Below are 11,236 nucleotides of genomic sequence, written 5' to 3' on the forward strand. Positions count from 1 at the left end.
TGTTGTTGCAGACCACCCACAATTTCGTTGTACCCCCACCGTGCAATGACAATAAAGTCTACTCTGATTCTGATTCTTATTATGTTGCACCCAGATGAATACGATATGAAATTCAAATAGGCTGATGCAAACATCAGGTGTGAAATAAAAATAATTGGTAAAACGCATATTCATCAATATATTAGCCTACGACAGAAATGAATACGCATTTGAGAGGCAGGTTTGTAAACTTCAAAAATATTTTTTTTTTTCTCTGGTATACAAATTTGTGAATTAAATGCCCGAATATTTAAGATGTTAGTCATATGACCTGAACCCCTCTCCTGTGTGTCCCACTTATATGAACCTCAGGATATTTTCACATTCTCTCATAATGCCTCAAAAGTGCGTTTTTAATATTAATTACAGCCAAAGTGCACTAAAAAGATTAGTTGCACCTGGTTCCACTGGGGCTCGAACCCAGGACCTTCTGCGTGTAAAGCAGACGTGATAACCACTACACTATGGAACCATTTGATGTACTTGCTTGCACATTTTATCAAAATTCAGTTTGACGTCTATATTATGTAATTATATTCTCTACTAGGCGTAGCCTAACATTTGTCTAGACTATTCTATCGACGTCAATTGCTTTCGTTCTGCATGTCGCCAGTTTTCAATATACGACCAGAGCGTAGGCTGTCTCAGATAGTTAGCTACCTGGCTAAACTACCTCCTCAAACGTTAGGCTACAAGACTAGCTAGTAGCCAACAGCTACATAGTCTACTACATAATCCTTTTCGTGTGTTGATAAGGATGTGTTACTTAGCACGAGCACGATGGATAATTTTGATATTTAAAAAATACCCAACGGACTAGCGAGATGGCAGCAAATAGTCTTTTGAGGGCCTTTGCATAGACCGATGAACAATGTACAGATCTAAAGATTTTCGTTGAGGCTGTGCGTAATCTAGATAATTTTATATATTTACATCTCATAAATTCGGGACCGCTTCTGAGAAAAGCGAATAAACATGTTTCTTGAGCATCTCATCAAAAGACTGCTTCGTGAAGTAGTGCTATGTCAATTACTAGTAACACTTACACTTCTGTAATGAATTTCCGAGACGTCACAATTTAAATGATAAAATTTGATACTAGCATTTCACATGATTAGTGTGTTGGAATTCTGATAATGAAATGAGTAGGTTCACTAATTCACAGTTAACACATGAACCGAGTGATGTACAATGATGCTTGTACTGGGACAGCAGGTCATCTGCCAAGCTGTTGGCAGGGCATATCCCATATTTGCACTGCACAGAGAAATTGGTGCTTTTTGGGGTGTCCCAAAGAAATAACATTTAGCTTTCCACTAGCTAACCTCATTTGAAAACTCTGACATACGAAACAATATAACAGTCATGCAATAAATAGCCAAATCTGGACCACTTTTCACAGTTCCTTCCTTATTTTTTCTCCCTCCTCTTGTTCTTCTGCATCTTCTCCATAGTAATTTCCCTGTCACGTTAGGCTACATTATTTCAAATCCTACAATATTCATAATGCTTCTTCCTATTGGTCTGTCCTGTCTTGATAGCCTATTTCATATAGGTACATCTATTCAGTATAGCTAGTTTCTTAAACATGTGGAACATTGTGTTTTATTTTACAGATACTGTTACTACAGATGTGAAAGTAAGGTCACAATATGTTATTGGAGGTTTTTGCCATTAAACAAGTCAATGGGACATTCATTTTTTTTTATTTTCACATGGAACCCTAAACAAATGGTTATTCATAAATGTTTCTACTTAAAATTTGTGTTTGTGTTACAGACTTCTTACCTTTTAAAAATCACACAGTTCCTTGATCTGCAAACACTAACATAGTTACTGCAGCATTTGCAGCTGCTTGAAAATAATTGAACACAGTCATGCCTGCGAAATTGCAACATGCCCAGTTTTACACATTTGCCCATCTCTCATTTCATTCAATGTGTGTTTGCATGTCAGTTTTCCAAAAAGTGTTCCCCAAGTTCTTCTTTCAACTATCTTGGCTCTGTTGTTTATTACTTTAGCATGTAAAAAGAATGTGGTCTTTCAAAGTTATAGCATGACATGAAAATGAAATGTTGTAAAATGGCAGCGGACAGTCCATCTGAGTCTGCATAGCTGCAGTGTTGAGGACCACTTATATAAACATGAGTAAATGCTAGGCAGTATGTGTTTAGCCAAACTGATTGCATCTGGATGTAGAGATGACCTACTACTGCAGTCTATCAATGAACTCTTGGCTCTTAGGTTAATATCACATGATGGCTATGATTAACAACACTTAAAAGCATAATTCAGAGGACCTTGTGAAAAGGAAAGTCCTGATTCATTTGATTTATGTGGGTCATTTTCATAGGTGCTCTCATCACCTTCCATTGTCTCCTCAACACACCTGAAGACTAGTGTGTCCATTAGTCTAGTATTTTAATTGAGAGGGCTTATGATTGGCATGTTTCATACATGACTCCCACTTTTTACACCATATCTCAAAAACATTATCTTAATCGTTCAAATCTGAAAAACAACTACCTGCCTCCATTACTGCTGTTTAATTGAAAATGATTGAACAAGCTGGTCCTTGGCCATTGCAATAATGAAATGCACTCACATGGTCTGAAAAAATAAAACACAGTTGAGGTGAGCAATGCCTTCTTTGCAATATTTCTTATTATTACTAGGCTACTGGATTGTGTACTGGTGTGTCCAAACATACTGATTTGTCCTCTGACACAAGCAGCCTTGGTTTTGTCTAAATTGGGGGCAGAGTTCACTTCTCAGATGATAGAATTGCAGAGAACAACACCATGTTCCTCCAGTTCAACTCCTCATTGTTTACCAAGTTATTCCAACAGCAGGCTTGCATTTTGAGATATAAAATCATTTTATTATAGTTAACATTAGGCATGTTTAAAACAAACATTATTCCATTGACACAATGCTGTGTTATACATTATATAACTATTACTTATAATATATACTTTGACTCAACATGGGTGACTTTGGCAAATTTACTATTATTCATTGTAAGCAACTCTATCTGAGAGCAGTTGTAATCCTTCACAAATTAAAAAAATCTGTATGATATGTATAATTGCCTATATTTCAATATTTACTTAAGGGGTTGGTGTTAAATACCTTGTCCAATGGTACTATTGCAGCATCTCATCCAGGGTTTGGACCAAAAATGTTCAGGTTTAAATTCCAGTTTGCTGACCTGAAGCATGAACAACAAAACCAAACAACCACTATTTATTGTTATCCAAATGCATTTGGGACAGGCTAATTTGGGTTGTCAAAGTAACAACAATAAATAAAAATTCTAAATAATCCTTAATTAATCCTTAGATTACAGGTCATAGGTTCCGATTGAAAGGGTTGAATAAGTTATGCATATGCATATACACACACACATATACATATACATATACATATACAAGTGGGTTCACCCTGTTAAACCTGAAACTATAGCCAGCAAATTGGATCATTTCTCATCACCATCTTACCTTACCAGCCTCTCAAAAGAAAACACATTTATAAAATTCAAATATGTTATCATACAGTATATGGCATTTTGTTGACCTAGCAAGTAAAATGAGCCTGTCTTAATGTGTGTCATATGAAAATGCTTAATCGGTGAAGAACAGGTGTACCTCAATAGCTGCTTAATCTGGTGTTCCTTGTGCGAATCAGCATTAAGCAGCATGTTTGTTTTTGCTTCTTTGTTCTTCATAATGTCAGTATGCACAACAATGTCACAGCTTGTAACTTTTTGATTGGCTGAAACATGACAACTGAGCTTCATTGTGTTCAATCAGGATATGTACTGCATATTTTAATATCTCCACCCCTCCATCACCTCTTGGCACAGGGACATGAGCAAGGTCAGGAGGGAGGCTTGGAGGCCTGAGGTAGCCTTCCTTTGGGACCCTGGGTAAAGAAGCCAAGCCATTAGCAGTGGTTCCCAGGACTTCTAGTTTTAAGAGAGGAAAAGCATCTTTTCCGGATCAGTGCTTGTAGACAGGATCTCTTTACACTCTTTGAATGGTGTTTTCACCACATTACATTATTCATAATTTCATTGTTGCATTTTAACATGTACAACCTCTGTGGAATGGTGATTTGATGGTAAAATTGTCGATGCCAGTGCACTCATGAGCAAGACAGACCTTTGAAAAACATGAGAGAGTATTAAAACACCAAAAGGCCATCTCGTCGAGCACAGCTTGTCAATTAACTATAAACTATAGTTCACAGCATCTAGGTTGGTTGGATAATTTTTATAGGCCTATTTTTAAAAAAAAAATAACATGTGATATAATAGCTAAAGGCCTGTGGTGAAATGAAATTTTTGAAGAAAAAAACAGCATCCAATGTTTTCTATATTTGGATGAAAATTCTATGTCTAAAGTATACAACAAAAGAAGACAGGAGGAAGCCATAGTTTACATTTTTCTTTTCCACTAAAAGTCAAGCGGGATAAATTCTGTTGATATTGACACAATGGTCACACAATGGTCCTATCATGCATCTCAGCTTGCTTTTCTGATGTCTCATTGTGGATGACTAACCATCACCTAAGGCTCTACACGGCTAAGACTGAGCTGTTCTACATCCCAGTTCTGTTAGTCCTCTTCCTTTTGAGACCCCCCCCATCAACCTGTACGACATTACAATGTCTGCCTCCGAGACTGGCAAGAGCCTCGGGGTGACGCTTTATAACAAACTAGCCTTTCCAGAGCACATGACATCAGTGGCGAGGGCCTGCAGATTCTTCATCTTCAACATCAGCAGAATCCGCCCCTACACAACTCAGCATCTGGTTCAAGTCCCTGGTCCTCCTCCACCTGCAAGGCTGCAACTCTCTCCTCCCTGGTCTCCCTGTCTATGTGATCAGTCTCTTGTAGCTCATCTAGAACACGGAACACTGCTCAGGTGGTCTGCATCCTAAGGCAAGACTACTGTGTTCTGCAACCTTAGGACATCTGGCCATCCCTCCACTACCGGGTTTCATGTCCCGGTCACGCCCCCAGTCTGTTCTGGCCCCCATGTGGTTGAACGGGCTTTCCACAGTGGTCAGGGCAGCTGAGTTACTGGTCATCTTCCGCCACTGACTCAAGACCTTCTCAGACTGAATCATGGTTCCCAAACCTAGTTATAACACTTAAATATTGCCTTTTCTTTGTATTACTGTAGGAGTTATCGCACTCTGACACTAATTGTTGGATTTATGGTTAGGGTTATGCATAGTTTTACAAAGGCTGAAATTCCATGGAACTCACTGTGGAATCTCTCTTAAAATGATGCTACAACAAATGCTTAATTTTCTTCTCTTTCCCAGGAAAACAGTACTGTTTTAATGTCAGATTATTTGCTTGCTAGCATGTGAAATGTTTCCACCTCTGAAAAACTGTATAATGAACAATTTTTTTTGTCATTTTCTCTGGTGTAAACTGTAAACGTACACATTGTATTGTAGGCTCCTCAGATGTACAATTCAAACAGCAATATTAACTGAAAAAATGTGTGCTGAGGACACAACAGAACTGGCATGTAGACTAGATTACCAAACTGCTTTTGAAAGTAGTAGAACTTTCGTCACTGCAAGATGTGACATTGATGCACATGTACTCTAGAGCATTTTTGGGATGTCTGAATTAGACGTTAATTCTGGCACTAATCTGGTTGATCCCAGGGTTATGAAAAAATAAAATGTTACACACACACTAGACACACCATTCAGAGATATACGTGCAATATTCAGCGTTTGTACTGTCAATAATGTTCAGTACAGACAAATATTTCCAATACATGAACTGAATGACTGAACTGAAATCAAGCAGTTATGTATCCACTCCAGTAAAAGCTGAAAAATTAATTCACTGCTTTCAGTTGCCCACCATAAAAATGTATGATGGACACTGTGTTCTTAGAAAAACAATGGTAGTGTTCTTTTTCAACGCTTTTGTCCAATTTTCAATATACATGTTGACAAAATATGTATGCTTTAAACTTTCTTGTAAATTATAGGCCATGATCTTGTTGCATTGGATCGGCAGAGGTACACTGACACACTTGTCATCCAGTGATGGATCTGATGGCATGTAGGTCTGCCATTTCTCTCCAATGTATCATGTGCATATGGGTGTATGCTGAGCTATATGTTCTCTTAAGGTTGCAACTGCGACTACTGAGGAGAAAAAAAGGTTGATCCTTCCTTGTTTTTATGTCACCTCTTGGGCCATAAAACAGTCTGCAGATGATCTATGGAGCAGTGGTAATAGGAGGTGCAAATTGTGTTCTACATTGACAACAGGGAGTCTGAGAGCAACACTCATGGAATATAAAAGACAGCTGGTACAAAGCAAGGTTTTCCATCAAGAATAAGCATAGGCTTAAACTGACCCAAAGCACTGGATAATTATCTATAAGTAGATTAGAGCTCATAAAAACTAAATTTGGAGGCGCAAAACTGGATCAGATAAGATCATTCATCTTATTAATCTCATTGATTTCATAAATGTCTTTTGTGATAACTTATACCAATAATAACGCTGTTTATTCTAATTGTACTCATCATTACTGTCATCCTCACGACCATCACAGTTGGGGGTTTCTGTATCAATATTTTCAATGACTTGATAAAGGCAGCTGCGCTCTAAGCAGGTTTTTAGGTAAACTGAGCACTGAGTCCCCCGAATACATGTTTTCAAGCAAGGAATGACATAGGTAGAAGCATACGGAACAAAGAGAGCATGGTGGGCGTTACATGTGAGAGCTTTTTGTTATGAGAGGACACATGCTCACTTTCTGGCAAAAGGACCTTCCACGTGTCTGGATACACAGGCCAACAAATGGCAAACGGTAAAAATCTCGAAAGGTTTGAACACACTACTTTAAATCATAAGTACACATAGAAGTAATTATTTTGCTAAAAATATGTCATTTGGATATATATAATATCACATTGTCTAATACGTAGGCCTACATGGAATAAATGGTCCTTTGATTAAAAAAGAATAAGATGTGATACCACCTACATGTGTTCTTGTGGTAATTGCATCAAAAAATGAAATGCTACACACACTCGCAATTCAAAAGTAATGTCATATCAAGATCATTCATAAGATTTAACATAAAAGCGAGGCAAAGCTTTATTGTAACAGTCGTGATCTGCATGCATATCTTGCATTTTGTGTCTCACGAACCTCGTAGGCTTGCGACGACAACCTGTATTATTCACCTGTAGGAAATGTTTTGCTGGCTTTAGGACCCAGGGTGCGCGATTTTTCTCTCCAGTTGCTGCGGTCTGAAACTGGCAATAAGGGAAGATCGCGGGGAGAAGCCCAGATTTCACCCCGGGTTTGTTTCACGTTAAAATCAGCACTGAGTCCCAGGACGGAAGTCAGCACAGAGATCTTCTGTCTCTGGGTGGGGACCTCACAACTGAAGCCGCTCGAAAGCAGTTCGGTGTCAAAGGTAAGGCGGTGCGAAACCAAATTCCACTAATAACAAAGGCACTGCTGGCGAGCGACAGGGCATAACGGGGGCATTGCACAACGCTGTGGGGGCGACAGTCAAACTCTTTAAACTTTTTGCTTTTATTTTAGTACAATATAGATATTAGATGGACAACAGGCGGGGTATCCTAGCTTTACTCAATGTATTGAGCGTATAATAAGAGTTTATTATAGGCTATTAGGTGAAAGCCAACGTCTAACCCATAGCTACCATTTCAGATCAACGTCATTCATTTGAGAAAAAAATCCCGCTAACCAAGCTGAAATGTACATATATTTCTGTTGTGTGGTGCAAAGCAATTTATCGAGCGGTCCTACATGCCCCAGTCATCCAGTAACAGTTGCCTGTTTTCGTTGGTTAGGATTTTGGGCAGCTTTTGGTTTACTTCAATCGGCTTTTCTTGTGTTGTACATTCTTTCAATGTGCTTTTCTTAACAAGCTCCTCGTTGCTTGGATTATTGTAACAATCGTATATGGCCATTTGCTCACACGATAAGTTCGCCCTGCACTCGTAAACACAGCACCGCCGGTGGTTCTCGTGTCACTCAATTTGGACACAATATGTCGTTTTCCATGTCTTTCTTTCATTGACCAGTGATGGAACTTGCTGGATAATTGATGTTACAGCGTTTTACAAAATAACAGGGGGGCTGGCTTTATGCTTTGAATACAGACCCCCGTTTTGGAAGACTTAACTAATATCAGGTGAAAACAAATTCAATATTACAAAAGACGTCATCAAATGCATTGGAGACACAAGGTCACGCAGAAACAAACCCCAGCTAATTGCGTTTTATAGCTGGCGAATGGACTTTTTCCGCGGATGTGGTCACCACGAACAAAATCTATTGCCAGTTTGGAAGGCTTAGACTGACGCCGTGCTCAGGTTAGCTTAATATTGAGTCCCACCAAAGCCTAGTTTCCTCGTATCGCACCATTATAGTCGATTGCTGATCAGTCGATTGTTGACTGTCACTACCGGGATAGCGAGCCGTGTTTCGAGCTCTGTCGGTCGTCCGGCGATCTCCGGGATAAGCCGGTGCCTTCCTGTCTTTATTTAGACCGCACAACCAGCGCCGTGCTACGTGGAGATCGCACCCCGTCGACAGCTGTCCACATGTCCTTCTCCCATTGTAAAATGTTATCATTTGTTACATATCTTATTGCGTTGGGCCTCCTCAAAACCAAGTGTATGGGGACTGTAGCTATGCCAAGATAAATGACTGTAATGTATAGACCACAGTGCATGCGTATTTACAAAACCACACAATCGCAGCTGTCCGAATTCTTTTATGGAATCTTGCAACATTTCAACTATTCGTTCATGGACGAAAGAGTTGCTTTTTCCCGCTGCACTTTTAGGTTGCTGCTTCCGAGAGCCTTTAATGCCTTAAATGGGTCATCGTTTGACAGCTTTATTTTCAGATACCCGTTTCCCCTTAAATGTCAGTATATTCATTTAAGCGATACACGTAAGTGTGCTTAAACAAAATAAATAACAACACTATCAAATTAAAAATACAGAAAGGCCATGCTTTTGTGCACATTAAATGCGAAAGAACGCCCATGATTAACGGAATTTAGATGCGTTAAGGAATAATTTTTAGACGTATGCCACGCAAGGTATACTTAGAATATAGACTGGTGTAGCTACCTGTCTTGACCTTACGAGTACGGAATTCTGAACACTTCGCATTTTCGCCTTGCCTCCTCCGAGCGAGGGTGCAATTTCAAACACTCGTGTGCGCCTGCTGTCATCTGTCTGGCTGGGGTATGCATAAAATCGCGGAGGAGTGGCTGGTAATTATAGGAATTTTAATTAATGCAAGGAAGGAAGAATATCGTTGGACTGCAGAATTTCCGTTGATCCCAAACCTTTGTAGCAGAAGGCAAGGTGCAATTACTCTCGTGCATGTACTTTCATAACATTTTGTCATAGTGTTCTTCGAGTTCGTAATTTTGTACAACTGCATCAAATGGGGAAAACACTGCTGGCCACAGATAACTTGCTTGAATGAGTCCTTATAAATCGCTGTCTTGAACGTGTACTGTTTAAGGGTCACAAAAGTCTGGTGAAGTATATACTCTAATCACATTATCCGCTTAATGCTACAAAACATATTTTGTTGGGCCTTCACCTGTGTTTGTTAAGGACACTACAGTGGAAGAGTAACCACACGCAGGCACAATAAAGAAGGCGAGAGTACGTGGAGATCTGAAACATACAGACAGCTTTAAAGCAAAGAGCACTTCTCAATCTTACTGATGGAACAGAAGAACTGCATAAGTAAAATGGAAAATTGTTAGAGTCGCCCTATGATACCAACAGAGCTCGGATATCTTTGGGAGCATAAGAGTTTACCTTAATCTGTGTGTGTGTGTGTGTGTGTGTGTGTGTGTGTGTGATTTTGGCTGTGTGACCTTGTGACAAGAACAAAATATAATGATTTGCTATAATTGTGGGCTGGTACCAGGTACACACACTGTATGCACATGCAAGGCTGAAGGACTGGTGACTGATGCACCACAGAGTGGTCAACTGAACCAGGGGTGCCAGTCCAAATGACTGTTTTATAACCTCTGTAATTACTTTGCTAATTCCAGTCTTAACTAATTCATCATTGCTGCCTGTTATTTCACCTCTCCCTTGAACTAAGCAGGTGAGCTGTGTCACCTGGGGCATATAGCTTCAATTTGACTGGGCCAGATAGAATAGGGCAAAAACTATACATACCACCAAACCAAGAAACACACCTCTGCGTATTTTTAAAAAAGGATCTTAAGTGATATTCCTACCATGAAATACTGAGACCATTTGTATGTCATTTACTGCAGTAAATCATGAAAGTCCTGGGAGGTAAGGCATAGGTGCCCAGATTTTTTTTATTTGAATTCAACACTGATGACAGATGCAAATAGGCTCTGATTAGTAAAAGATGGCAAAAAAGTCAACCCCATAGCAATGCAAATTTGTACACTGAGACACATCAAATACTGTCAAGTTTTACAGTGTAATAGAGCTTTATTCAACATGAAACACTGTACATTAAATTATTACCTGTACACTGTACATAACATTGTTTACCAGTACACATCCACCAACAATCTAAATCTGTTGGTGGAATCATCTAGATTGACAATGGAAGAGGGGATATGGCAAGACTCATGGCTCACAGCCTTGCACCACGCCTGCTGATATTTCAGATACCAAAAAATATTCATTTAAAACCACTTTTGTGAATTTGATTGTTCAACCAAAAATGATATTAAGGGGATACAGTTAAAATATACCACAATGTTCTTGATTCCATGCACTATTAAAAAGAACATTAAGAGATTTATAAATTCAAAACTTTAGATTATACAAATGATATGTTAATATGTTAGCACTGCAAATAAGCAAATTCCATGTCCCTGTTATTTCAGAAGTGTACTCTCTTACTCTGCTTTGGTAATGAATTTTTATGTGAGTAACAAACATCACTTTGGAATCAGGTCATTTCCACTGACATCATCTGAGAGAAACAAAGTAGCAAGTTATACAATAATCAATGGATAACTTTTTGACTTGTCAACATGACATTCTGTCGCAAGTGAGTGCAATAGGTGGTGCTCTTCAGTAATGAACTGCAAGATGATTTCACAACATTTGTAAAAGTCAGGTTCCAATTTTAAAATAATG

General features: G+C 39.0%; 1 non-coding gene across 1 annotated transcript; it reads right to left on the bottom strand.

The window, feature by feature from the left end:
- Positions 1 to 438: 438 nt before the first annotated feature.
- On the bottom strand, positions 439 to 511 carry trnav-uac. The gene has a single exon. It is a non-coding gene; the product is annotated as a tRNA-Val (tRNA).
- Positions 512 to 11,236: the final 10,725 nt, after the last annotated feature.

This window comes from Megalops cyprinoides, chromosome 3 (assembly GCF_013368585.1).
Source record: "Megalops cyprinoides isolate fMegCyp1 chromosome 3, fMegCyp1.pri, whole genome shotgun sequence".
NCBI classification, from domain to species: domain Eukaryota; kingdom Metazoa; phylum Chordata; class Actinopteri; order Elopiformes; family Megalopidae; genus Megalops; species Megalops cyprinoides.